At 45.4% G+C, this 27,688-nt stretch overlaps 3 long non-coding RNA genes across 3 annotated transcripts in view; 1 reads left to right on the top strand and 2 right to left on the bottom strand.

The window, feature by feature from the left end:
* Positions 1-27,688, bottom strand: part of LOC119566618 — a 153,995-nt gene that overhangs the window by 122,926 nt on the left and 3,381 nt on the right. The gene's annotated exons all lie outside the window — the stretch shown is intronic.
* LOC122464058 lies at positions 2,014-27,688 on the bottom strand. Its single transcript, XR_006287910.1, has 2 exons — positions 27,603-27,688; positions 2,014-2,958 (listed from the first exon to the last, which is right to left on the bottom strand). It is a non-coding gene; the product is annotated as an uncharacterized LOC122464058 (long non-coding RNA).
* On the top strand, positions 9,777-23,758 carry LOC122464057. Its single transcript, XR_006287909.1, has 3 exons — positions 9,777-10,125; positions 10,240-10,365; positions 23,565-23,758. It is a non-coding gene; the product is annotated as an uncharacterized LOC122464057 (long non-coding RNA).

Here is a 27,688-nt window from a genome sequence, read left to right as displayed (position 1 = left end):
TTAATAAAATTACTTTTTTTATTAATAAACCCAGAGTAAGTGATTAATACCTGGGGGAGCAAACAGCTGTGCATCTCTCTCTATCAGTGATATAGAGGGCGAACATTTTACGAATTTACCCTGTATAAGCTTTATATAGAGTAAAACGGATTTATTTGGGGTTTGGATCCCATTGGGAACTGGGTGTCTGGGTGCTGGAGGCAAGTAACATGCTGAGCTGTTTTTAGTTCAAGTCTGCAGCTTTGGGGGTGTGGACCAGACCCTGGGTCTGGGTTGCAGCAGGCTAGCGTGTCTGGCTCAACAAGGCAGGGTTCTGGAAGTCCCAAGCTGGCAGGGAAAACGGGCTCAGAGGTAACTTCAGCATGTCAGGTGACAGTCCCAAGGGGGTCCCAACCTATAAAGAAATATAATTACATTTTTCAGATCTGTTGTAGGTAGCCCAGCGTAGTGCTGTGGCGTTGGCAGAGCCAATAAAACACCCCGTAAGTCTTTCAGGCGTTCAGTTCAGACACAAAAACGAAGGCTCTGCTGTGCCCAAGATCACTCAAAATGGTATGGGCTGTTGGGGAAGGAAGGGGAGTGGGCCACACATAATGGGAAGCCAGGACCACGCTGACTTTGCCTGACCAATAACCATTTACCCCTGCTGAGAATCTGGCCCAATGTGTTTACATTGCAGAAACAAATTGATAGATTTCTCCTCCTCCCACCCACCATTTATTTCCTTTTGTTAGCTGGCCACTGGGGTAACTCTCTTCCATTCACACACTGATTGAAAGGAGACAAATTCTGGGCTGCCCTGCTTTATGTTGGCAGGCTTCCCAGAGGCTGAAAGTCTATTCACATAGGCACATATAACCCAGGGGTAGCCGTGTGTTCCATGTCCTTCCTCTTCTGTGCCTGATCCACGTGTCTGTCACAGGCCCAGCTGCAAAGCTGCCTCTTTAGCTCAAGTTGGGCTTTCAGCTATGGAGGTCCCCCATTCAATTCCTGGTGTCGGCTAAGACGGTGGCCATCTCACAGCCAGACATTTACACCAACGTGGGCCGTGGGGAAATTTTTCAAAAGTGCCTAAGTGACTGAGGAGCCCAAGCCCCATTTTTCAAAAGCGACTTAGGCATTTTGAAGCCTAACTCCCTGACTTCCAGTGACACTTAGGCTCCTAGTTCATTTGGGTGCTTTTGAAAATGTTACTCCATGTTGACAGTATGGCATGTTACAAAATACTCCCACCGGTGCAATTCTTGGTCTTAGCACCAGTGGGAGCTGGGTGTGTAGACAAGGTTATGGTGGCTTCTGGTGTTTTTACCACAGTGTTAATTAAACCTGCTCTTTGTTACCCTAGGGCTCCTACTGGTGCTATCACCAGTTCAGCAGGATTGGTAGTAACACCAGTGGGAATTTGAGAGTAAACAAAGCTACAAAGCAGCCAAAGAAGCTCACATGGGTGCACACAAACGCACACACAGAGCCAGGGACACACACTGCCAGCACAGCCTACAGAAGGGCTGGCTTTGCATAGCTCTGTGTATGAGAGCACATTAGGAGGCAGGGGAAGGGAAAGCTGGGTAGGGCAAGGAGGAGGAGGGAAGGGAAGGGGCTGAGAGCAGACTGGAGCACAGTGCCGCTAGGCTGATTAGCATTTTCTATTGCAGCTTTTTCTGCTCCTCGCACAGCAGGCACTGGAAGCAGAAGAAAGGAAGATTAAAAGCGTGGCTTCACAACCTGGCTTCATGCTGCTTCCCGCTGCATGAGGAAGCTCAGTGTCTGAATCAGCACAGTGAGCACAACAGTTAGCTGGGAATTTAAGCACCCCTGTGTATTTATTCTCTCTCCCTCCCCCCCCCCCCCGCCTTTGTTTTTGCAGAGAAGGCAAAGGGGGAGGGAGAGTGGAATTCTTTGGAATTATTGGCCAGCATCCTCCCTGGAGAAAGTAACCCTCTCATCCATGTTTAATGCACACTACTCCCACACACGTTTATTCCACAAAAACAACAACAATCCAGTCACTCATCAATGCAGGGACATTTAATTTCATTGCATCTGGGCCCTACATAAGCAAATCTCCAGCAGAAAGGGAATATAATGGCTGTGGAAGCACAGGCCATCAACAGAGGTACACTCCCACAACGACTGACAAGTGGCTGGGTTTGAGCAGTCTGCAAAGGGGAATGGAGCCAGTTAAGGGCTATCCAGGGAGCAGCAGTCATTCGACTGATAATGAGCTGGAGCCTTCTCATCTCTGCTGGAGCAAATGGGAGCTTTAAAAATGGCACGACTTTATTTTCCTGAGGTACAGTAAATAATATGTCAAAGGCAGGACCTGCTTGAGCCGAGCATTCAATGCCTCCTAATCACCCGGACGTGCTCCTGTGAGGTTTGTTTTTTAATTCATACACTTATTACTCAGGAGGGAGACACGCTCTTATGGTCTAACACTGGCCAGGACTAGATTTCAAACTCAGTGTTTATTTGGAGGCGGCAGATGATCTGAAGAGCAGCAGCACAAATTCCAATCTCATTTATGCTGGCTTCAGTCAACAGGCACCCCATATTTACACTGGTGTAAATGAAACCGTGGCCTATTGTATTCATCAAGAATATTTGCTTTAGATGCTGCATTTTGTTTCTGCACTCCTGGTGATGAGCTTTTTTCGCTACAATCCCATCGTTGGGTAACCCAGCGGCGAGTGTGTTACCAGTTTGATCCGCAGAGGATAGGAGTTGTTACTAAACCCAGCTAGACAGCTTGGAGCTTTAGTTCACGCTGCAGCAGCTTGTGCTTTTCGCTCTGGAGATCTTTGGTTCAGTCCCCATTGTATCAGCCAAGATGGTGGCCAAGACATGTAGACAATTGAGAATGACTGGCAATGAAAAGCCGCCATATAGAAAGTGAATGCTCCACTACAAATCAACGAGTGTTCAGATGAAAGTGACATTTCCATGAAAGAACAGTGACTTAAAATAAAAGTAATACAAATGACATTAGCGCAGATCACACCACAGATGAGAGATGTCGTAGACTGATGTTGTCCATTACTGAAATAAACATAAGGAAAACCAAGTGGACAAGATCAGTCTATAATTTGATGGGTCGAAGCAGTAGTTCTGAGTAGGAGTATATTCACAGAAAACAGAATGACTCAGATGAAGGCTGCATCAGCGCAGGTACAGGCATCTGCTCTATACGCTTTCTACCCCACCCGAGTACAAGTAGGTATGCACAGAAGACCAAACAACAGCTTGCTAAGGAAATATTACCTCTTGCTCCCCAGAAGGAGTGGCGTGATCCCTGATCCCTAAAGGGGCAACACCAACCTTGTATATTGATACATATTCTGATCCATTTAGATTAAACGTTTTTATGGACCTCCCACTTGCTCTTTGGCCCACAAAGCAAATGAACAAACTTTCAGCAATCCAAAACTCTCAAGATTGATGAACGTAAATGTGACTGGCCTCCCTGATATCTAGGATATTGAAGGTGTCTTTTGGCCTCAGTAGAGGGTGATAGGAACAGGGAAGAGATTTCCATCAATCTTCAGAAGGAAATAATATGAGGCATGTTTTTATTCTCATGAAACAATAGGAATGGAAGGCTGTGAGCCACGGCTGCCAGTTAAAGTTGATGACAGAATTTAATTAGTTTGTAACAAAATTTTAGTGCTGAGACAGCTTGTTTACATATATTTAATGCTGTTGCCTCCTAAATGTGTCTATCAAAGAGTGCTGCATGACTGCATCAGCCACATTCCAGACTGGTTTATACAGCTTCCAAGTGCTTCTCCATTAGTTCAATCAGTATATTGGCTTCCATTCTTTGACTGCACTAAAGACCAAGGTTCCATTCCATAACTCTAGCCCTACTTATGTCTCTGCCTTTCACCTGCTAATGGTAACGCTTGGACCACACCCTTGTCTCCTTTGCCCATTCTAGGCTCCATGCCTTCAGGCTGGCCATTCCATATACCGGCAACAGTTTGCACTTGAATGTATGCTAAGCCCCGTCCCTTCCCTACTTCACTAACGCTCTAAAAAACAACTTATTGGGTGAAGCATTTCGGCTATAAGGCCCAGCGGTGTGGGGTACTCAAAGCTCCCTGGGAGCCAATGGAAGTTGAGTGTGCTTGGTGCCTCATGGGAACAGGCCTGTAATACACTCCCACCATTCTGGGTTTACTTTTGTGGGTGTGTGTGTACTATATGAGACCTACCACACTTTTAGAATGCAAAGGGCATAGGAGCCTGTTTGACATATTGCACATGTTGTACAGTGCCATATTCTGTCAAGCATGGAGCTAGGGTGATGACACAGCAGAGCCTGGCATCGTGCTCCCCACCTGGCAAATGGGAGTGTTTACAAACCCAAGCGTTCAAGCATAAGATGAGAAACTAAAGCAAGCAAGGGCCAAATTTGGTGGCACCATAAATGGGCACAGAAGTTACATATCGTGTAGAGGTGTCAAAGAAATGCTGTAAATCAGTGCTACTCAAAGTGGTGGTCCGTGGACCGGTGCTGGTCCGCAAGCCATCGGCTGCCGGTCTGCACTCACATGGGAAAAAAAACTGCCGGTCCCCCACATCAGATAGCTTGAGAAGCACTGCTCTAAATGGTGAAGCGGTTCAGTTGCGTCCCTTGGCATTCACTGCGGGTGCCAAACAAGAGGAACTTACATGTCAAGAGAACCAGCAGATATCAGCTCCATGATTCAAGGAAAAGAATATGAGCCAATTATCACTAAAGTGCTCCTACAGGAGACCTGGGGCCACTAGCTGATGGCTTGAGCCATCTACACTACAACTTCACTGTGGGAGAAGAATTTGCTGCAGCACTTTTGGAACCTTTATAAAAATACAGCAGAATTCCACACCGATGGCTTTCTACGTTCTATTAGCAGTACATGACAGTGTTGGGTATAGTATATACTATATACGTTACACAATACAGCAGCAGTGTAGGTTTTCTTAATAGGGGAGGGCACTGTTTATGGAAAAGATGTTAAAGAAACATAAACAAATATGCCATAAACAACCAGTGAACATGGCCTAGTTTTCGATGTGGAAGCTCAACAAACAAACACAGAGTATGTATAATATTCTTGGGTGAATCCTACACTCAGGGGTGCTGGAACAAGTTGTTTAGTGGGGGTGCTGAGAGTCATTGAGCCAAACTGTAAACCCTGTATATAATGGAAACCACTCCAAGCCAGGGGGTGCAGCAGCCTCTAGTTCTAGCACCTATGCCTACACTTCAAAAGGTTTGTCTGTAATATCTCTGGCCCAAACTTGAGCAAATCCTTATAGGGGATTTTTTTAATATAATCAATTTGTTGTGAGTACATCTAGTTCTTCAGTCAATCACTGAAGTAATTGAATTAGGATTAGTAAAAGCCCTTGTTACAGAAACAGGCACTGGCATGGAATAGGGATTCAAGCCCTCTGACTACTGACATATGCATGTTTATCATGTTTACAGCCAGTGTTCAATTTAAATTGAGTAAGAGGTATTACATAAGGTTTAGCTACTGCCTACCCTACATGGACCTTTAATGATAATCTACAGACTCATTCCAAAATAACTACCACACGAAGAGATGCTGAGGCTTACCTACTTCTCTGTGATGTCCTCTGGACTGAGTAACAATGGAGGAACAGGGTTGGACCACAATGTAAAACACAGACTATAAATTTGGCTGGAAATTTTGAAGTATTATTAGCTATTTTGTTAGTCCAAAAATGTAAGAAAATTGTTCCAAACACCATGAAAGAAATATGATCCCTTTATAAATATTGCATTTAGTCTAAAAGAAAGGCATTTAAGAATAACCCACCTTTTCAGAAGTAATAAAAGCACCTTTCCAAACTGCTATGCAACTTTTTCATGTCATTAGCAGACACCCTGTGATTAGAAATGCCACAGAATCATCCCTCAGATCCTTTTTCAAGTGACAGGGCTCTGTAACAATTGGGCTCTATCTAACAATCAAGGTTTTGTGCATTGTAGTGTCTTCTGGAAAAAGAAATAATTATTTCCCGCAAGTATATGGTGATGAATTAATGATGCACTGGAGTAGCACAGGAATTACATAATAACACTCCCCCAGCATTACCCGTTATGAGTAGGAAAAGACACTGTATAAAAACAAAAGAGCAAAACTGGTGTGTCTGTCAAGTTCCAGCCTGTTGCTGGACTTTATAGCATCCTGGCCATGATTACCACTTTTAAGACTGACTTTTTGGTGAATTACCGGATGCTCCTTCCTGCCCCCTGGGACTCTCACATGTATGTGCTACCTTTTAAAAAAAGAGGCCTTTTCTTCTTAGGGAAAGGAAAGGAGAATACCCTTCCTACAGTCCTTCTTTGTCCATAAGGGCCTAAACCAGGCATGACACATTCATGGCAACTAACAAGGTTTGTAAATATACCATGTCTCAAAAGTCACTGGCGGCAGATGGTTTTTTATCCATCACTGCACACAAGTCTTGTAAGCACAAGCACCCTTTCAGCACAGTAGCAAAGAAAAACAAAATTCGGTGCTGTCTCACCAGAACTGCAGAGAGCAAAGATGCTGCACTGATTTGAATGCTCAAAGAAGGTGCTTTCTTTTAGAAAACTGCCATGTAAGTACTAAAACCTGCTAAAACCAGGCTTTTGATCATCCAGAGCAGAGACTCTGTCAGTTGTTCTGAGACAAAATATTTATAATGTTTAAAATTATTACAATCTGGTCAAAAAATGCCTTCTGGGTTTTAAAGGCTGGATGTACAAAAAGGCTATGGGCAAGTAATTTGGTTAATTATAATGAATATGAATGTATGCAACTGTGTGCAACTAAAATCTCCAACATAAAACAATAATAAATAAAATAGTAATAATATTTAGCACTTACAGATGCAAATTCAGCCCCGGCATAACTCATATTGGACTGGGTTCTGAGATCATTTACATTTGATCCTGCAAGGTGCTGGGCACCTTCAATTCACCATTTAGTAGGATTAGGCCCTTACATTGCAATAGACCCACAATAACTTTCATGAGGTTACTCTGGATTAACAGTTGTATAAACAGGAATCTGGCCTGGTGTGAGCTGAACCTGCTTATGCTGGAGCTGAACATGACCCAGTGTATATAGCACCCAAAGAGCTGTACACTCATTAATAAATTTAACTGAATGACTCAGATGAAATCAGAATGACATGGATCTTCCTGACTTCTTGTTCTGATCACATCACCCCCTTCTTGGGCCCCCCATCACCCACGTGTTTCTTGTTTTTACCTTTAAGGCCTTTCATGATTTAACCCTACCCAATGTATCCAATCTAAGTCATATTGTGCTTTGACCCCACCTTCACTCTGTCAGCAATGCCCATCTTTATCGTCTATGAGTCCATTTCTCCCACAAGCACTGTCACACTTTCTCCCAGGCTGCCCCAAGAGTGTGGAGAAAACTCCGCACTGAGCTCTAGAAAGTAAGTCCCTCCTTGGTGCCACCAGAACACTCCGGCTGACAGCAGATATACAGCTCGTGAGCCAAGGCTACAACGTGCTCGTTTTACTGCTACCTCATCCTGTTACCCTAGCTCCCTCCGTTTGTCTGCTTCCTTCAACTGTTGCGTCTTGTCATGGATCTAGACTGAGAGCTCCCCGGGTCAGGGATTGTCTTTATTACTCATATATACAGTGCCTAGCACAATGGGGCTCTGACCCTCCCACAGTTGCTCCACATTCCTGTCCGCACTGGAAGGAACGTGGCGCAATGGCCACACTTTCAGAGTCACAAGGAGTTGTGATTATTTTGTTCGCCTTCATGTGTTATTTTGACAGAGGGCATCAGGGAGCCCTCAGTTCTAGGCAACCCTTTTTTATGAATTCTAGGTTTCAGTCATCTAGTATTGCCCGACTCAGATGGCATTTGCCCATACAGATTCTCCTTCGAAGACTGCCATTTGCACACTTGGGCTTATATTCCTGCCTACTTACCCCCTATTTTTAGAGGTGCCGAGTGAGTCATGCAATGCAGAGTACATAGGTTTGCGCCCTCTTTACAGACTCTTTGTGACTATAAATCCTGAGTGGGTGGGTGGGTGGATGGGTAGTGGAACATAACCTGTAGAGTTAATGGCTGAGCTATGGCTACAAGGAGAGCATTCAATGCTTTTGATACCTTGCCCTTAAAATTTAAAATAACATTTCTTGTAGGGCCTGTGAGAAATATCATGCACACTTTTTATCTTGGCGCTGCATGAAAACAACAACCAAAGAATGGTTGTGCTCCTTCTAAATGACAACTCAAATAGAAAAAAAATTGGTATTGGTGGAATGAGGGATGTTATGTTTAGGCTTCTCAGGGTGTCATTTTTTCATACAAACAAACAGCTAAAACAAATTAAAACTATACAAAAAGTGCCCTGTTATATTAAAATATTAACAAATATGGACATTTTGAGCCAGATCCCATTTTGAGCCGGCATAAATCAGCTTCGCTCAACTGAAGTCAATGGAACTATGCCAATTTATACCAGCTGAGGATCAGGCCCTTTGACTGTATTTCAATCTGAGCTGGTGAATTTCCACGCGTAACATTCTTGCGCCCGTTGAACAAGCTGTGCTGGTTTCAGAACAGCGGTGACCTGAAGTGGCTCTCCAGTGGGCGTGTGATCAGGAGTCCCTTGTCAAAATTCTGCCACCAGACTGGGCAGCTGGGACTCATGAGAAAAAAATACTACCTAGAATTTATACAGCACTTTCCATGTTTGAAGCATTGTGAATGGATTAACTAAGGCCAGGTCTACACTACCACTTATGTTGGCAAAACGTATGTCGCTCAGGGGGGTGTTTTTTTCACACCCCTGAGCGACGTAAGTTTTGCTGACATAAGTAGTAAAGCGCACAGTGCCGTTGACAGGAGAGCTCCCTCCCGTCAGCACAGAGCGGCTACACGAGCGATCTTACAGCGGCACAGCTGCATCAGTACAGCTGTGCCGCTGGAAGCTTGCTGACGTAGACATGGCCTAACTAATCAATGCAACAGCCCTGTGAGATAAGCCATACTATCTTGATCTCACAACCGGGGAAACTGCAATTTGCGTGGAATCACACAACTAGTCATTGGCCCAGCCAAGACTAGAACTCAGGCCTGTCTCACTCCCCGCCCCCTGCACGTTCTTCCAGACCTTATTGCATCCCAAAAGCGAGTTGGAAGAACAAACGTTTTGCCTTGGAAATAGACCAGATTGGCCCAAAGACAAGATATTTAAAAAACCCCACCAAGGAAGGCTAAACTCTGCAGTCCTACAAGGCCTTCACTTACACACATATTTCAAATTACACAAGTTGAATGCTGTGCAGTGCTATCTATATACTCAGCATATTGTCCGAAGGACATAGTTTAATATGTTTGCCTCTCTCCTTGATTATCACTATGAAAAAGCATTTCTGTATAAATGGAGAAAATAAATAGTCTCCCAGCCCTTCTCTCTGCAGCACACGCTGGGACCCTGTGTTTATGAGTCTTTAGGGGGAAAACTTGTTAAAATTTTGGCAGCCCCTTGCAGTTGCATATTGTGGTGATTTGGGCTACACTGTGACGTAGAAGCAGAAGGGAAAGGAGGCTACTCAAAAAAAAAAAAATCCATCATCAGATATTTCTATGCATAAAGACAGACGGTCAAAATATAGGAAAGACAACAAGTAACTTGAAATAAAGAACCAGGATGAAGATAAATAATCATGGGGCTCATTCAACAAGAGCCTGCTGTTCAGAGAGCCACTGAAACAGCTGCAGCTCACCCGTCGTTCTACTTCTGATCTGTGAGCATTAGCAGCCTTTTTGTGAGCCCCTTGTTCATTATATTAATCATTACAAAACAGATGCCACAGACCTAACGCCATGCATGAGATGTGGTGACTTCTCCCCACCCCGAATCTTTCCCTCACTCTCCTTTTTAATCTTTTCTTTTTCATTCTGACTCAATTTTTCTTTCCTCCAGCAGTCTAGGCTGATGTGTACATCTGCCTTACCAGACCTGCGCAGGGCCTTTTTTATCACCAGGCAGTGGGTACACAGTTTATGAAGTCAAATCTTCCGGACTTTTAGGCAAGGATGGAAACCTAGAGCCATGAAGGTAGGTACTCAGCTGTTACCAACTGAGCTTTATTTTTGTGCTGTAAAATGTCTTCTGGATCCAGCAAGCTTTTGACATCCACAGTACATTAAGAAAAGCTCTGTTCTTCCTCAGTTCTTCTGTGGGAAACTCTAGCGGAAGATTTACTGACAGCACATCACTGGAATTCAAGAGGGCAGAGAAGGCAGCTTGGCTTGGCTGGCAGAGTGAAGGAGCATCTGCTTTCCCATCCAGGAACAGGTAAGGCATTTGGGGTTTTCTGGAGGATGACACAGACAAGAAGAGCTGGGATCCAAAATGGTTTCTGCTTGGTGCAGCCCACTTCCTCAAGACTTTGGGTCCACGCTCAGATGAAGACAATTTGAGGGCCTAGACACACCACAACCTGCCCGCCCTCTCCCCGACACATCCACCGCAGTTGTGCTCCTTCTCTTATGCTATGGTCTCATCCCCACCCAGTGGTGGTAAGCGACCCCAGGAGCCACAGCAGTGTCCTCCCTTCACTTGGGAGCAGCAGGGGTAGCAGCCAGCATCTCCCATCCTGAACAGGCAGGGTGGTAGCAAGGAGACCTCAATGCTTAGCCCAGCAGCTGGGTGTATCTGGTTGGGTGGGTGTGCTGGGCCCATGGCACTCTTCCCTCCCACCCACACAGAGTTCACTGCTAGGATGATGTTGGAGAGGCCCCTCCAGAGCAGTCGGTCTTGACCTTACCACCCCATTCTAATGTCTGATCTACCACCCCACTCATAGAATCATAGAATATCAGGGTTGGAAGGGACTTCAGGAAGTCATCTAGTCCAACCCCCTGCTCAAAGCAGGACCAATCCCCAACTAAACCATCCCAGCCAGGGCTTTGTCAAGCCTGACCTTAAAAACTTCTAAGGAAGGAGATTCCACCACCTCCCTAGGTAACGCATTCCAGTGTTTCACCACGCTCCTAGTGAAAAAGTTTTTCCTAATATCCAACTTAAACCTCCCCCACTGTAACTTGAGACCATTATTCCTTGTTCTGTCATCAGCTACCACTGAGAACAGTCTAGATCCATCCTCTTTGGAACCCCCTTTCAGGTAGTTGAAAGCAGCTATCAAATCCCCCCTCATTCTTCTCTTCCGCAGACTAAACAATCCCAGTTCCCTCAGCCTCTCCTCATAAGTCATGTGTTCCAGTCCCCTAATCATTTTTGTTGCCCTCCGCTGGACGTTTTCCAATTTTTCCACATCCTTCTTGTAGTGTGGGGCCCAAAACTGGACACAGTACTCCAGATGAGGCCTCACCAATGTTGAATAGAGGGGAACGATCACGTCCCTCGATCTGCTGGCAATGCCCCTACGTATACATCCCAAAATGCCATTGGCCTTCTTGGCAACAAGGGCACACTGTTGACTCATATCCAGCTTGTTGTCCATTGTAACCCCTAGGTCCTTTTCTGCAGAACTGCTGCCTACCCACTCGGTCTCTAGTCTGTAGCGGTGTATGGGGTTCTTCTGTCCTAAGTGCAGGACTCTGCACTTGTCCTTGTTGAACCTCATCAAATTTCTTTTGGCCCAATCCTCTAATTTGTCTAGGTCCCTCTGTATCGTATCCCTACTCTGTCTCTGATCTATTGTTTCAGGCCACCAGCAGACTCAGGCAGGTGTCACTGCATCAGTCGTACTCAGTTCATGTTTTCAAGCTTTTCTTTGCAACCATGTGAGCCAGAATCTTTAATTAAAAAGAAAGTAAGCTGTAATTCTGATGTAAGCACTTGACCCCAGGATCTAGGGCCCTAGGCCTGGTCCCATAGTGCTTCAGTCTTGCTTGGCTCTGATCCGAGCACCAGGTCACAAAATTTTACCTCCAGAACTAGTCTCTCAATATCTTTCTGAGTCCATTTCCGCTTCTGTGTCTTTCTGTACTCACAAGGGGTCAGTCCACCCGTGTGCAGAACACTTGCACCAGGCTGTCCACATAGCCTGTGTCCGTAAGGCCAAATCCAGATTCAGGCCTTACTTCTGCCTGGCGATCTACTAGCATGATCCCCTGCACCTGTGGGGGATTCCTCTGAAGCTAATGGGACTTTGCACAGGTGCAGGGGTCAGTGCTAATAGATCCTGACACAGGTTCCAAACTTTAGGCTGTAAGCTTGGGGCAAGGACTATCTTTTACAATATGACAGTACAGTGCATAGTGCGATAGGGCCCGATATTGACTGGGGCCACACAGCATAAATAACAGACAAAAATCACATTAATAAGGAACCAAGCACCATGCCCACTGAGGACAGGAAAAAGGAATTTCCTCCCCTCCTCTTGCCTTTCTTTAGGCAACAGCAGCGGCAGACCCGCTCCAGAGAGCACAGGCACTGACTTTCCAATGTGCTGGGGGGTGCTCGACCCTTGGCTCTGCCCCAGGCCCTGCCCCCACTGCACCCCTTCCTTCAAGGCCGTATCTCTCCTCTTCCTGCTCCCGCTCCACACTGCTTCGCCTATTCCCACCCCCTCCCTGCAGTGCGCCGCGCCCTCACTCCTCCCCGTCCCTCCCAAAGCCTTCTGCATGCCATGAAACAGCTGATCATAGCAGGCAGGAGGCGCAGGGAGGGAGGAGGAGGTGCTGATCAGCAGAGCCTACAGGTGTGCGACAAACACTGCAGGGCAGGAGGGGAGCTAATGCAGGGGCTGCCGGTGGGTGCTCAGTATCCACCATTTTTTCCCCGTGGGTGCTCCAGCTCCAGAGTACCTATGGAGTCAGTGCCTATGCCAGACAGGGTACTTCAGGGTCATGACTCAAGTAGCTCTCTGTTGCTCCAATGCAACTCTGCTGTGGAAGCAAAGGACCCCCTTCTTATTTCCCTCTCCCAATCCCACAACTGCCCTGTCAAGTTTCCTTCCCCACTCTGAACTCTAGGGTACAGATGTGGGGACCTGCATGAAAGACCCCCAAGCTTATTCTTACCAGCTTAGGTTAAAAACTTCCCCAAGGTACAAACTTTGCCTTGTCCTTGAACCCTATGCTGCCACCACCAAGCGCGTTAAACAAAGAACAGGGAAAGAGCCCACTTGGAGACATCTTCCCGCAAAAATATCCCCCCAAGCCCTACACCCCCTTTCCTGGGGAAGGCTTGATAAAAATCCTCACCAATTTGCATAGGTGAACACAGACCCAAACCCTTGGATCTTAAGAACAATGAAAAAGCAATCAGGATCTTAAAAGAAGAATTTTAATTAAAGAAAAAGTAAAAGAATCACCTCTGTAAAATCAGGATGGTAAATACCTTACAGGGTAATCAGATTCAAAACCTAGAGAATCCCTCTAGGCAAAACCTTAAGTTACAAAAAGACACAAAAACAGGAATATACATTCCCTCCAGCACAGCTTATTTTACCAGCCATTTAAACAAAAGAAAATCTAACGCATTTTCTAGCTAGATTGCTTAATAACTTTTTACAGAAGTTCTGAAGAGCATTCCTGATCTGTTCCTGGCAAAAGCACCACACAGATAGACAGACCCTTTGTCCGTCCGTCCGTCTCCGCCCCAGCTTTGAAAGTATCTTGTCTCCTCATTGATCATTTTGATCAGGTGCCAGCGAGGTTATCTTAGCTTCTTAACCAGACAGGGTACTTCAGGGTCATGTCTGAAGTAGCTCTCTGTTGCTCCAATGCAACCCTGCTGCGGAAGCAAAGGACCCCCTTCTTATTTCCCTCTCCCAATCCCACAACTGCCCTGTCTCTGCTAGTGTAGACAGGACATAATGGTTTTCAGGCAAGGGGCATCTAAGGGGTGTGCACTGCTTGTACAGCTCCCCCAAAGCCAGCCCGCTCACATCTCACCTCCTTGTGCAGTACAACCACACTGGTTCCCCTGCCATGGGGATCCCTGTGGCTGTGGAACGGGGGCATGGATTTGCCCTTTGATTCTGGGCTTAATTGGAGCATTCGTGTGGGTCACTGCTTTGGGGTTAGTTTCACCCAAGTGGTAGATTTTTTGCATGTTCTTGGTTAACATCACTCAGCCTCCTGGAGGGTATTTTGGCAGCATTGGTTTTGAATGCATGACGCATTGATGCTAATTGCTTTCCTGTGGTACTTCTCCAATTTTACAGTTCTGATAAGAAGTGGATGCGTTTAGCAATGCATATCTCACCACAAAGCCTATCCACAGCACTCACACAGGAGCCTGTTGGGGAACGGCGGGAGGTGGGGTAGCTGGCAGCTCAGAGTATATCATGAGGGATTTTTCAGTTGATTGTTTTAGACCCTGTGAGATATACAACAGACAATCTTTTGGAAAATGTATGCCATATAATTACCCTCCCCCGGAAAAAAGAAGATCCCCTTCCCTAACCCCCGATTGGTTAATTCCAGGCTCTCAGTGGAATTCCATGGCAACAGAAGAGCAAATAAGCAGTATAAGCCCGTTAAATTCAATTCATTTTATTTTTCAACTCTGGCATTTAATACAAAAACCCCTCCACAATTTATTCTCAGCTGAATAAAAAAAAATTACAACCCCAACCCTTCCTAGCCTAACTGTGAGCAGCTTGGCCAAATATCAGAGATGGCTGGAGCGTCATGGCTACATCATCACCAGTGCTTGAAACAAGCACTCTACTCCACCGCAGAAACCTTGACAGAGTCTGAATTTCAGCAGTACTGGTTGCTGCCACTATAATGAGTTATCATTAAGGAGGAGCCGTAAATCCCATTGGGATCCTGCCATTTCCAGCTCAAGCGAGACAAACTGCATGTTGTCTGGGTTAACCCATAAGGGTGCAGTATATTACACACGTTTTCTGTTCTCACGGGAGTGTCATTAGACTTCTCATGTTCAGTGTTTGAAAACCTACCATAGGTATTTCTATAGATGATTTTCCAGTTGCTTTACCCCTACCCGGGAGGGAAAGAAATCACCATTCATCAAATGCAAATATTTTGAAGAGGCGCAGTGTTCTCAGGTCAGTACTGTGCAGCTAGGAAAGGCAAGCCATATCTCTGCAAAAGGGCTAGTCTCTGAATAGCAGTGGGAATAATTAGCAAATGTTCATTTCACATGAAAACAGAAACCACTCCATGCTGGAGAGCAAACACATTCAACCTCTCTTCACACAGCAAGCACAATATATCAGAGCAAAATTCTGCCACGATTTTAAACAAGGTGATCCTACAAACATTTTGCCCTGTACCCATGTGACAAACTGTGTGTACACAATGAATTCACCCAGAGAAGAGGTCAGCAAGTAGGGAATTTTTTCATTTGTTTTCCCACATATACACATCTATTCTTACTTCCTAACCAAGGAAGGAGGCAGCAGCACTTATCAAGAATTTCCATCTGCATTTTCCTGGAAATATGCACACTTTGCTCCGGAAGAATAGAGGGCCTGATCCAAAGCCCTCTGAACTCAATGAGAGACCTTCTATTGGCTTCAGTGGGCTTGGATCAGGCCCATACTGAGAATATTGAGAGGTACCCAGCGTTCAGCATGTGTAATTTTGAAATGGAGGTAGAAGGGCTAGAGCAGGGATTCCCAAACATTTTTTGGCCGGGACACCCTTTGAAAATATTTCAGGCGGTGATGACCTCCTTCCCATCCCATGCCACCCTTATTTCTGCGCTGCTGCTGACGGCGGCACTGCCTTCAGAGCTGGGCAGCCAGAGAGCGACGGCTGCTGGCTGGATGCGCAGCTCTGAAGGCAGTGCAGATTTAGGGTGGCAATACCACGACCCCCTTACAATATGCTTGCAACCCGTTTTTGGGTCAGGACCCCCAGTTTGAGAAACGCTGGGCTAGAGACTTTGGAGAGCGAGGCCCGTTATATCCTACCCTGGGATTTCTTTGTTTTGTTAAATGTCGTTTGATGCAATCTTACGTGTTGCAAAACGAGCAATGTGCCCTTTGGAAGTAGGGATGTAAATACCGTTTAAAAATGTCACTGTTTAAATGATTAAAAATATGTCGTTTAAACAGTTAACCAATTAAGCGGCTGAGGCCAATCCCACTGGCTGGTGCTGCTGGAATTGCAGCCAATCTGCCGGTGAGGCTGGGGCCAGTACAGCTGGGGCTGGGGCTGCTCTGGTTAACAGTTAAGGTTAACAGTTAATCTTTTACATCCCTATTTGGAAGCATGTTTAATAGTCCCTAGGAATCAGCTGTGACAGGGATTATTTAGCAGCAGCCAGAGGGGTTCTGAATTCAACCAGTAGCAAGGAAGTTACCCCAGCCCTCCTTTGAGCACCTCACTGGTGCAATGGTGACCACTGAGAGTTTGCAGTGCTATGGCTCCAGCTATTAGCTGGTAACCACCCAGCAGCTGGCTGGGACGGTGGTTCTCAGTCTTTTCTATTCTTTGACCCCACTTTACAGCACAAAAGAAGAATTTCAAGGCATCTGCCCTCCCCTCTAGCCCAAAAAAGGGAGGATGGTTGCAATTCTTTGGGAGTCATAACCTTAGGCTATGTCTGCACTGCACGTTTGTCGGTAAAACTTTTGTCAGTCAGGGGTGTGAAAAAAACCCACAAAAGTTTTACTGACGAAAAGCGCCGGTGTGGACAGCGCTATACCGGCGGGAGATGCTCTCCCACCGACAAAGCTACCGCCACTTGTTGGGGGTGGCTTTATTTTGTTGGCTGAAGAGCTCTCTCCGGCTGACAAAGAGCAGCTACACTGCATACCTTACAGCAGCATAGCTGTGCCACTTCCAGGTGCGCAGTGTAGACACAGCCCTAGTGTAAGAGCCCAGGAGCTAGGAGAGCTGCACTTCTCACTTCAGTTTTCAGGTTTGTTTAGAAACAAACATTTAAAAACCAGGAGGCAAGTATGCCCAGCGGAAGAGACAAGCTTCTCTCTGTGAAATGCTGCCACGACAGGCCGTCTAAGAGCTTGACTACACTTGCAAGTTACAGCACATGAAAGCAGCCCCAGGTGACCTAACTCCCGATGCGTCCACGCTGGCAAGGCACTTAGAGCGCCCAGACTCTGCAGCTGGAGCGCTCCTGGTAATCCACCTCCACGAGACGCATAAAGCTTGCTGCGCCCCCGCTGAAACGCCCGGGCGTCAGTGTGAACGAGCTGTTGCATTACTCTGCTGTGATTGGCCTCCAGAATGTCCCATAATCCTCTGAAGTCAAGTGGCTACTCTTGTCATTGTTTTGGAATCGGCTGTAGGAATGCGGATATCCCCCTTTCAAAGTCGGCATGCCTATCTGCTCCAGGACAAAGCAACCATTAGTGTGGAATGCTGTCGCTGTGTGTGTGAGAGAGAGAAGCAGGGGAAGGGGGGGAGGTGGGCTGCTGCTGTCTGAACTTACAAGACAGCAAGCTGACACACTCTCAGCACCCCAAAACCCACTGTCTCTCCCTGCACATACACACACAACACACTCCCTGTTGCACTCCACCCCCCCCCCCCCCATTTGAAAAGCACGCTGCATCCACTTGCACGCTGGGATAGCTACCACAATACACTGCTCTCTGTGGCGTTGCAAGAGCTGCTAATGTGGCCACACCAGCGCGCGTGCAGCTGACAGTGTGAACACACGGCAGCGTTTTCCCGACTGTGGTCTCCGAAGGCTGGTTGAACTCCCAGCGCTCTACAGCTGCACGTGTAGCCAAGCCCTAGGAGGAGGAAAGCTGCTGGAGTGCAGCAGCATTAGAATTCCAGTAGACAACATCTGGAACAGCAGTAACAGCCTGTGATGCCTCATGATCCCTGGGTCACTGCCACTGTCCAATCCATTTGCCCAATGAGGCTACGGGACACTTCACTGGACTGTGTAAAAACTTCTATTTAATCCGGATGAGAAAGACTGGCAGGGCTGTGCAGAATCGTTCAACAATCCCCCCCATTACAGAGCCAGCAAGCAGCCAGAGAAGAAAGCTACCAAACCACTTCCTTCCCCCAGGCCTTTTTTCTGTGCAGATCATTGTGACCAGTAATCATGCCTTGAACTTCCTTGTCTCATGTGGACACTCAAAACTGTTTTGATGCTCTCCCTACATTTTAAAGCGACTGGATGTGCTGCTGACTGGGGCCAGACTGAGAGCACTGGCAACCACAGTCCTCTGTGCAGCCATGGCTGAGGCTGCCAATGTGCCTCAGTCATGACGTGGAAGGAGAGCTGAGAAGGCAGCCTCCCCGTGTCCAGCTAGTCCTGTGTCTTTCTGCTGAGCCTGCCAACAGGGCTGTCCTATGTTTCTGGACACACTAGGAGCTAAAATTAACCTGTGGACTTTGGAATTTTTGTCGTTTCACAATCAAATGTGATGGGGAAATATTTTCACAGAGAGAGAATGTGTGTGAAAGGTCAGTCACTCTCAGAACTCCAAGAACTCAAGAACTTCCAAAGGCAAGCCCTTTTCCTACCTGTTTGAGGTGTGGGATCGGCCCTGCCAGATCCCCAGAGGATGAGGTGCGTACTCAGCCCAAACTCATATTATAGCCAGGGCTGCTAGCACTGCTTGTGTTTAAAATTGCAAGACACTTCCCATTATATGACCTTGGTGTTGATTGTTTCTAACTTTGCCTAACTGAAACCATTTGGGTTGAAGTTTTCCACAAGTCTGTCTCAGGCTGATTTTGTTTTTAAATTTCAGCCAAAATAGGTCAGCTGTTTCTGAGACCAAGGATAGGGGGAAAAGACGTTGTTTCACCCATGTTAAAAAATTCTGGCAACCTTTCCTTTGAACAGCTCCAGTGCCCTCATGTTTTGGAGCAGCGAGTTGCAATTTGGCAGGTGGATCACCTTTATATCAGGGACGTGCCTTTTTCTGTCCCTGTGAAAATCTGTCCACATGCAGCCGAGTTTTAAGCTTTTGAAAAATCACAGTTTGCACAGTTCAGCAGAGACCTTGACTTTAGCAGCTAAAATCTCCCAAGATTCCCTCCTGGCTGAGTACAGTCGAGCCTCCGACAGCTCCTAGTGCTGACCAGACATCACCACTGAGTGACTGAGCCTACTCCAGCCCGGGGCTACTGCAGCGTTCCCTGCAACGGCTGCTCCCAACTGATCCCAGCTCGGGTGGGACCAGGCACTGGGACTGAGAGCAGGGAGCCTGTCTCTCCTGTGCTCTCTTTGGGTATGTCTACACTTCAATTAAAAGCTCTGGCTGGCCTGTGCCAGCCAACTTGGGCTTGCGGGACTCAGGCTAAGAGGCTGTTAAACTGCGGTGTAGATATTCGAGCTTGGGTGATGCCTGGGCTCTAGGACCCTGCGAGGTTGGTGGGTCTCAGAGTCTGAGCTGCAGCAGGAGCCTAAATGTCTACACTGCAATTAAACAGCCCCTTAGCTGGAGCCCCAGGAGTCGGAATCAGGGCTTGGGCCAGCCCCGGTGTCTATGTACAGAGTAAACATAGCCATTGACCCCGCCTTTGCTGACACATCAGGCAGTGTGGAGGAGGAAACAATCTGATCTGAATGCAGAGGGGACAAAATCCAGAGCAGGGGGAGGCAAAGGATTAGACTGGGGCAAGGAATCTGGTGTGAGGAGACTGGAAAGGGGGGACAGAAACTAAGACTGGTCAGGACACGGGGAGGCTGGGACTGATTGGACAGAGAGGCTGGGACTGGGAGCCAGTGAGAGAAACTGGAACACTGAGATTGAGTGAGGAGCTGGAGGGAGGGTGGAAGACTGGGACTGGCTGGACAAGCAGACTGGGATGAGGAACCAGTGGAGGGAAAAGGGGTAGCGGACAGGGGGTGACAGATCTTACAAGGTGCTGCTGGGGTACAGGGAAAGAGCTGGGACTGGCTGGGCAGAGACACTGGAATAAGGAGCCAGGGAGGAGCTCGAGAGGAGACTCGGACTGCATCACCTGATCATGGTGTTGTGAAGCTAAATTCATTACTGTTTGTGAAGCGCTAAGATACTATAGTGATGAGCACCACAGAAAGGCCCATGAAAAAGTTAATAGTTCTGTCTTCACAGCAGGAGTTGAATAGTGTCCAATAAATAGGGCTTGTGGCCACCCATTGAACAATGAGGATAAAAAAAATGGCATAATTGTTCATTAAGTGAGCACTGTCCATTCTGTGCACTGAATGAGGCACATGTCCTGTGGAATAAATAGTATGTGATCATGTAATTAGAGACTGTGTCATAATGCATATGCACAATGCAGCTGAATTAAGGTCACCCAGAAAGCCTGTGGCAAATCAAAGGGCAGAACCCAGATCAACTGACTCCCGCTATGACTGTAATTTTTGCTAACACAATGTTGCTTCCCACTCCCACCATACCTGAAACCTCAGAATGGTAGAATCCACTTCATCTGCACCCAGTTCAAGGTCATACCCACTTAACTGGGGCAACTGCCAGGAAACAGATCCAGAGCAGTGCATTTCAACAACTAAAGACATGGACTCCATGAACGCCTACTCTGTTTAGCAGACATCTCCTCTGTTGTTTGCAAGACTAGTTACAGTAGTTGGTAAGTATTAACTGAGGTTTGCTATTACTAAGAGTAGTCACATAAATTATGCAAAAAGAAAAGGAGTCTCTAAGGTGCCACAAGTCCTCCTTTTCTTTTTGCGGATACAGACTAACACGGCTGCTACTCTGAAACCTGTCATAAATTATGCAAATTATCATGATCTGGCCATAAAAGAGAGAAAGGAAAAAAAGTCACAATTTAAAGTATAAACATGCCAGCTGTCACAAGTTACATTACTTAATCAAAAGATCCTGTATTTTTACGCAATGTATTTAAAATAAATTAATAATAACTGAAAGCTATACAATAATAATTGAAACTCCTATCCCAGGGCCAGCTCAGCCCCATAGCAACAATGGTGCAGGAAGGTAAGAAAGATACTGCTACCACTTCCTCAGAGCTGCTTTCCTGACCCAGCTTCTGCAAAGATCTTAGCAGCAGCACTGTGCAGAAGTCTCAAACCAGCTATATAAGCTCCAGGACTTTTCACAGAAGCCAGAGAATCCATGAAACTATCTCCAGCCCCCACAACAAACTAACCTTGACAATAGAGTTTGCTCAATTCTGTTTGTCTAGGTACACATATAGCCCTCATCACCAGAGTATCTGAGCATCTCACAATCATGAATGGATTTTAGCCACACAACACCCCCTGTGAAAAAGGGAAGCCGAGGTACAAGGCATATTTTGTGACTTGCCAAGGTCACACAAGAAGTTTGAGGCAAATCCAGGTATTAAATACAGGACTCCCAAGTCCTAATCTAATGCCCTATCCACTAGGCCATGCTTCCTTTATTAATGATTAATTAATCAGATGTTGTGAACATTTGCTACAAATATTTTAAAGCCTTTTTTCTGCTTGTGAATCATCCAAGAAGAGGCTTAGATTTACATGGGCCTATTCCTTATGTAGAATTATTCAGAGAATAGTTTTGGGGAACAAATCTCAAACTAGAGGTTCTTCATGAACTACAACCTTGCATTATTCAGTATCTGAGAGACAAGGTGGGTGAGGTAATTTATTTTATTGGACCAACAGAAGTTAAAAGATATTACCTCGCCCACCTAGTCTCTCAAATATCCTGAGACCAACATGGCTACAACTACCCTTATTCAGTGTTCATTTTCTGTGGCACGTGAGTGGTGCCTTAAGTCAAGGCATTACTTCTGCTCTCCAATTCAATAACTAACTTTTGAAACAGAACAATGTATAGTGAGCATAAACAGCGAACCCTCTTGCACAAAATAGCTTTGTTTCTTTGCACATGAGTATGTGCCTTTGTATGAAGAACAAATTCAGCATTGCCAGCTCTCACGATTTCATTGTGAGCATTGTTATATTTGGTGTTTTTCTTAAAGCCCCAGCTCCTGGGGACATATTGTGACATGAGAATCTCTGCTTTCATTAAAAAAAAAAGTAAGTTTCTAGCCTTCATGGCTGCAGAGGAAAGCTTGTAAATGTAAAATCTTAAGGGTTGAAAACCAGAAGGTTAATAAAAAGCACTGAAAAATTATTATTTTTTAGGGCTTGACTCGTGACTTTGGAACCCCTGGGGCTTGGCAGTACTGGACGTTCTCCAAACATTTGTGTGAGCAGAAAATCCGTTCACGCAAACATCAAGGGATCCAAAACTGCAGCTCAGGCTTAGAAGAAATGTTTGCAAATACTGTTGCATAGCACTCAGCAGGTGCTACTAATCCTGAGAGTTTCTGCTGTCCCTCCCATGCAACGCAGGTTTCAAGCTGGAAGGCCTCAAGGTCCTCAATAAACACTGAGCCAGTGTCGCTATCGCAGTCAACCATCCACAGGAGAAAACTTTACACACATCAAGAGTCAGATTGTGAGCAATTCATGACAAGGACTGTGCCTCCTTATGTGTTTGGGCAGTGCTTGGGTAGCCCAAAGGCCCCTTGCCATGGAATGAGACCGCTCAGTGCTACTATAAAGGTTATAGACAGTATTTTTGTTTGTTTGTTTCATTTTTAACAAAACACATGAAAATCAGGGACTCCAGAACTCCCTCAGTGATCATGCACCTCAGCAATCATGAACTGCCCACCGCACACAGACTTTTGTTTGCTTTGCTTCCCTATTTTATTTTGGATGTTAAGGAAGTCCTATTTATCTTGACGTTCCTTCAAAATAAAAAAAAGTGGTACTGCCATGTACACTTCTTGTTTTTAAAGCAATTCAAAAATAAATATGACTATCTCTCAGCACGGTTTATTTTTATGAGCCTCAGAGAATCGTAATAATTGCTTAATTTATATTTCCATCAGAGCCCATCCATAAAGAGGAATCAGCTGAATTATTCTTGTAAAACACCACATCAGTCAAAAATGAGGCAGAGGTCTAACTGTTAATCAGACCACATTTCACTTCCTATTGACATTTTTATTCCCCTCGCAGAAAATATTTGACATTAAATCTGGGATTATGAGCACTAGACACCCAATGCAAATAGTTTAGAGAAGAGGTTCTCCTGTTGGTGCAGCCAGCAGCTATGCAAAGTGTATCAGATCAGAGCAAACCTCTTTAAACAGTGCAGTGTAGATTGACAACTATTCATCTCAAAGATAAATCAGAAGTCACTCTAAAGTGAAGATCAGATTTTCATCCACATTTCACCTGGTTTCAATAGCGCAGCAAGCACCAACACAGTTTGCCCTCTTCTGGCTTTCCTGAAAGCTGAGCTGCTTGAAGACTTGCTACTTTTCAAAGTTTATCCAGCACGACAATGAGATCATGATGTGATATTTCCAACATGATGTCATGATGTTGCATGATAACTGCAGGCCAGTTAATGACTGGCCAGCAAGGATTCTTCCTCAGGGATACTGTTTACAACAAGATAGACAAGAGGAAGACTGGTTTTATGGTTAATACACAGAACTAGAACTCAGGAGGTTCAATTCCTAGCTCTGCATAGGTTTCCTTTCTGACCTTAGAGGGGTCACTTAGTGTCTCTGAACTTCAGTTCCTCATCCGTAAAATGGGCTAAGGCTAATAACATTTCCTTTCTCTCACAGATGTCAGTAATTTTCCAGAGGGGAGGCCCTGCAAGGTTACCAATTCCATTCAAATTACACAAGGTGGACACTGTGTTCTACTATCAATGTACTCAGTATAGTTTTCAAGAACAGTGTAAGAACATTTAATATCAGTGCATTTGCCTTGGTGGTGTCATTTCCCTCCTTGGGTATGACTGTCAGAAAGTTTTTTTTCTCCCCTTTGTTTAAAAGAATAAAGAAATGAATACATTCTTTGCTCACTGCGGGTCTTCTGTGCAGCACAAATATGGGGTTAATGGGGTTTATTAAAGGCTGTTGGGAACATTTTAGTTGGAGCGCCTTGTTAAAACACTGGGCAGTACATCACTGAAAAAATACTGTATATGAATTCATCATAAGAGCTGTCAGCTATATTGTCCAGAGTAGAAGCGACTGTCACTAAATACTGTTCGAAAACAGCTAGAGATTTTTGGAAAAACTACGACAAATTTTAGTTAAAAAAATCATATTTCTTTTTACTATTTTTTCAAACTTTTAAAAGTTTGTTGACATTTTCAGAATCAAAACAACGCAATCATCTCTTTAGCTGATTGGAAACCCAGCAGAGGGGTCATTGCAAACTTATCTATGATTTTGGGGCGGGGGGGAATCAACATTTTTATGAAAAACTCATGTTTAAAAAATCAAAATTTGGAAAATTTCAGCCAGTTCTAAAAAAATAAATAAATCCAGATGTCCCTACTAAAGGGCTGCAGAGATTAGGGAAGAGTGATTTTAGCTCTTTGTGCAGAAGAACAAAACGGTGGGGGCAAAATGGATCCTCTGGCAGCCAGCAAGGAACACAGATTAGTATCACAGAGCAATCTCCTTTCCCAGGAAACTAAACACAGCACACCTTAACGCCTTCTCCAGCAGCCAAGTCTGCAGACCTTTCCCCCCATTCTTACTCTCACTCCAAGGTGTGTTTGCATAGCACTGACTGTCAGATAAATTGATTTTGTCTCTTGCATGTATTTACCTGGTGTGGGATGCTGGGAATAGTGTTGCCTTTATAACCATAGTCTCAAAGCTTTGATCTTCTGAACAACACTCTACTTTGCAGCTCTCAGTTTTACCAATGAGACTGAGAGCTCTTTTGACTCATTTCCTAGCTGGTTTCAGTTTTCTCACTGAATCATTCTCCTTTATTGTGTTGGGTATTTTAGCCATCTCAAGGGGGAAGAAAGGGGGCTTTGTTCCTGGTTGAGAAGTACATAATAGGAGACACGTAACTATTTAGGCCAATGAGAATGCTCAACAGAGCTTTACAATCTTGTAAAACACAAAAGTTTCCCAAGTTTTTTGACTGCTCCTCATCCCTGGAACACCTTCAGTCTACCTATATGCTTACTTACAGTAGTTTCTTTGTGCATGTCCGCCAGCCACCAATTATTTGGCACCACTCCTCTAGGACAAACACAAAGCCACCTCCCCTCAGCCTCATTGCATACTCCTGTCTATAAATGTATAGGTGGAGAAAGTGAAATGAATAGTCCCAGTAAAAAAAAGAACTGCTGTTCTATTCAATGGGCCAGTGCTGAGTGACCAACTGTTTTTCCCTTTTGTGACATCTCACAGCTGGCTACCAACACTGTTGCTATTCCCTGCAGTTAGTCATTTTGCCAACATGCAACAAACCATCAGGAGGGGAGGGTCCACTGGAATCACTTCTCCCCAGCTCACCCTGCCATGCCCCGTCTCAGTCAAGGAGGTTTGTTTTCAGAATGGAGATAAACAAATAGAACACAGTCAACTCAATCGGGACCCCAGGCTTCAGCGCCACCCCTCCCGGGAATCCCTGGCATTCCAGCTCTAGGCAGCCTCCTAGTCTCAGCTAACTCTGCTCCCTTCCTGGAGCACCAGCCACATAGCTGCTTCCCTGAGCCTCTGGCCCCTTGCTCCAGGGACCCACCACAGGCACTCACACTGCACTCCTGTGGCTTTCCCTCCCCAAGGCTCAGCCTGCTAGCAGCCCTTTATAGGCCTTGCTGTAGCCCAGCCCTCTTGAATTAGCTGGATTGGGCTCATTTGCTCTGTCCAGGGGAGCTGGGCTCAGTCTATCCACAGAGACCAGCTCCCCCCGTGACAGTGAGCTACACCTCATATTGCTTTACTTTGTTGTGCCACATTGGCGTTCAGAAGACACCAGCTTGGAATCTTCTCCAGCACCTTGTTACAGAGGCCGCCACAGGTAAATATTAACCTCTTGCTCCCTGAACTTTCACTGGTGTTTGTTCAGAATACAGTCTGTATGTACAGTCTAACTGTGCATCTGCTTAGTCTTTATTCCCCTTACGTTGCATGGCTTCACCTGACTATCAAGAGGAAAGCAAATGTATAGTAAGGTACTTTTCCTTACTGCTTCCATTCAGAGGAGTGAGGTGGCATCTGACCACAACTCTAGCTGTGAAAAGACCTAGGAGGAGGATTTCTCTCGAATAAGATTAGTTCTGTATTTCTTCCCAAACTGATAAAACCAGAATTATCAAAAATGATTTATTTATAAAGGATGAATGTGACTGATTGATGTAAGACTCTATTCCGGTTCTTATACCACTCTCCTCACCATAGTACTGTATCTGAGTGCCCAGGAAGGGAAGCAATGCCCCTAAATACAAAAAAGGCTTTTTACAGGGTGGAGTGTGTTTTTTAAGTAGTTTGCGGGGAAATCTTGAATGATGTTAAATTTCTGTATTACTGTTCTCAGGGGTAAGATCTTTCTTAACTAATCACATTTACCCACCCTTCCAACAGCGGGATAGAACAGGACTGTCTCTTTTTATTCCCAATATTGACACTTCTGTAGCACTTTCCATCTGAAGAGCTTCACAAACACTAACCAATGAATCATCACAACAAGCATGGGGAGCCTGAGCCAGAACACTGGACTCAGACCCCTTCAAACTTTAAGAAAATTGAGACCCAAACTTTGTAATTCTGGCTATTTTCTGTAAGGTGGAGTCAAACCAGAATGTTGGATTCAAGCCCCTCTTGAAGTTTGGGGAAGTTTTGCTTTGGATCTGGATCTAAACTTCCTGGTTTGGCTTCAGTTCTATTTGCAAATCCTCTGTGAAGTTTTGTCATCACTATTTTACATATGGGGAAACTGAGGCAGGGTGATTAAGTTTCATGCCCAAGGCCACAGAGAGAGAAAAACCCACCAGTTCTTGGCTCCCAACTGAGTTCTCCAGTCACTGGTCATTCACTATAATGCTAGTGGCATAACTCTCATCCCCAAAAGCAAGAAAATATAATTAACTATGTCCCAACAATAGGCCCAACTCCACAGAATGCCCTCCAAGCCCACTGAAGTAGGTGAGAGATGAGAATGCTCATGCAGGAAATGTTCAGCAGTCTGTAGGATAAAGCCCTACATATCCCTTACTACAGCTCACTTTACCCTGAGGACATCCCGTTAAAAATGGAGAACTCCCATTCTATGTGGCCAACAATTACAGAAGTAGTTGGTGAGGGAGAAGTGGAAATTCACTTCAATTTGGGGCTGGGATGCTTGCAAACCAGGTGCCAGCTCTTGCCCAGGCTGCAGGCATTAGCTAAGAACTAACAAACTCATAGCCGGAGACCAGACCAGTCCACCTGTATGTTAGCTTTGCTCAGAATAGAATAAGAATGTATTTAGTGTTTAGACTCTATGAAATGCTTGTAAATTGCTGCTTGCAGTAATCTCGCTTGTAATGTCTGTATTCCACGCTATAAGAAAATATGTAAGTTTTGCTTTATAATTTTGAAAATGTTTGCTTTGTACTTGTGAACCCAAGCATGGGAAACATCCCCTCCTCCCATCCAGGTGGACTATTAAAATCAGATGGGCCATAAAGAACCATCACAATACAACAGACTGGTTAATGGCCGGTTTCAGAGTAACAGCCGTGTTAGTCTGTATTCGCAAAAAGAAAAGGAGGACTTGTGGCACCTTAGAGACTAACCAATTTATTTGAGCATAAGCTTTCGTGAGCTACAGCTCACTTCATCGGATGGTTAATGGCCGTATCTCACCTTGGAAATGCTACATGCAAGGAAGCTCGTCCTGTTGACTTGGAAGCTGAATGGAGGAAATAAAGCAAAGTCATAGGACGAGATCA

This window comes from Chelonia mydas, chromosome 1 (assembly GCF_015237465.2).
Source record: "Chelonia mydas isolate rCheMyd1 chromosome 1, rCheMyd1.pri.v2, whole genome shotgun sequence".
NCBI lineage: Eukaryota > Metazoa > Chordata > Testudines > Cheloniidae > Chelonia > Chelonia mydas.
The sequence above is the reverse complement of the archived record's forward strand: the minus strand, read 5'-3'. Positions and strand labels throughout refer to the sequence as shown.